This window comes from Ornithorhynchus anatinus, chromosome X1 (genome assembly GCF_004115215.2).
Source record: "Ornithorhynchus anatinus isolate Pmale09 chromosome X1, mOrnAna1.pri.v4, whole genome shotgun sequence".
Classification (NCBI taxonomy): Eukaryota; Metazoa; Chordata; class Mammalia; order Monotremata; family Ornithorhynchidae; genus Ornithorhynchus; species Ornithorhynchus anatinus.
Genome location: NC_041749.1, coordinates 11009619 through 11011514, shown reverse-complemented (window position 1 = coordinate 11011514; position 1896 = coordinate 11009619). Strand labels below are relative to the sequence as shown.

The following is a 1896-nucleotide window of genomic DNA, read 5'->3' as shown; positions in this document are numbered from 1 at the left end:
TCATGGATGAGGTTTGATTTCAGTAGGATGGTGAGCAATTTTTCTGCCTACTTTATTCAGGCATCTGTGCCAAGTAACCTTAAAGATACAGAGTCAACCGATCAGTGGTATTAATTGAGCATTTACTGTGTGTGGAACTCTGAAGAAATATTTTTATACAACGTTACAACATCTGTCATTTGATATCAAGGTTATTGCATTTATCCATAATGTTGTTTTCCCCCTCAGTGCCAGAAATCTTATTTAATATCAACTGTAGGTTAACTTTCAGATTACTTGAACAGATGGTCACTGATTCTGCTGTGTGATGATGAAAGTTGAAGATGTCAAAGAGTGTTCACTTTCAAAAACTACCACATTGGTCAGTAAAGGATAAGTGAAACTAATTGGGAATATGATTTTCTTTAGCAAGAACAATGCAATCTTTTAAATAGTTTCTTTATAAAATGTCACTGCATTCCATCCCATGGCTTTTTAACCCAAGATATGTCAATGATGATTATGATGGTATTTGTTAAGCGCTTACTATGTGCAAAGCACAGTTTTAAGCGCTGGGGGATACAACGTGATCAGGTTGTCCCACATGGGGCTCACAGTCTTAATCCCCATTTTACCGATGAGGTAACTGAGGCACAGAGAAGTTAAGTGACTTGCCCAAAGTCACACAGCTGACAAGATATTACTATTAATGAAAACATTCTTACAAAGGATGTTTACCATTTTCTTTTAAAGTTATGTGCTGAGGGTTCTGAGTGCTTCAGTAAAATATCAAAGAAATCTATCAGTGGGATGCAGTAGTGGCTATCTCCATGGCAAAACGGGGTTTGTTGTCTTGTTGTCTTATGCTGTTGAGTCATGTCCGACCCATAACGACACCATGAACACATCTCTCCCAGAAAGCCCACTTCCATCTGCAATCATTCCGGTAGCATATCCATAAAGGTTTCCTGGTAAAAATATGGAAAGTGGTTTACCATTTCCTCCTTCCGCACATTTAACGAGTCTCTGCCTTCGACTCTCTCCCGTGCTGCTGTTGCCCAGTACGGGTGAGTTTTGACTTGTAGCAGATGGCCTTCCACTCGCTAGCCACTGCCCAAGCTAAGAATGGAATGGACAGGCCTCTGCTTGACTCTCCCTCCTGTAATCGTGACTGGCAGAGGACTGGAAACTCTCCAGTGTGACCCTGAGAGGGGAAATGGTGCTTAGATTCTTCATTTCTAAGACTCATGACTTTGGTCAACCAAATAAGCTTGATTGTGTTAGGCACATATAGATCATAAAGGTGTAAACTGGAGCTTCAGGAGAAATCATGGAGAAAGAGTGAAGAGAATGGCTAGGAAATGATTTGGAGATGAGAATGAGTCAAAGAAAAGAAAGATTTAGAACACTGCTTGGCACATAGGTTAAATTGGTGATAATAATAATAATAACAATAATAAGCAAAAATGTATTTAATAGTAGAGATGGATTCCTTGCTTAGGCCAATCGCTTCTTCCCAACTGCCAATCCTGAACCAGGTTCTCTTTCATCACAAGGGGAGAGAATGTGTCTGTATATTGTTGTATCGTACCCTCCCAAGCGCTTAGTACAGTGCTCTGCACACAGTTAATGCTCAATAATTATGATTGAATGAATGAATGAATCACATGCCTGGCCAGTCTTTACCTTTCACACACCTTTCATTTTCAAATGCAAGTCTTGCCCATGGAGTAAGGAATAGTATGCAGTAGTCGATCTACTATTTCTATTAACTGTGGATTTAAGTGCTTACTATATGCCAAGGCCCGTACTAGATGCTGGGGTGGACACAGAACATCAGATCAGACACAGCCTCTATCTCACATGAGGCTCACAAACTAGCGGGGAGGGAGAACAGATATTTAAACTCTATTTTAC

The 1896-nt window shown here is 40.2% G+C and overlaps 1 non-coding gene across 1 annotated transcript; it reads right to left on the bottom strand.

The window, feature by feature from the left end:
* Nucleotides 1–1056: 1056 nt before the first annotated feature.
* Nucleotides 1057–1193, bottom strand: LOC114806727. The gene has a single exon (XR_003754789.1). It is a non-coding gene; the product is annotated as a small nucleolar RNA SNORA7 (small nucleolar RNA).
* Between the last annotated feature and the right edge of the window lie 703 nt (nt 1194–1896).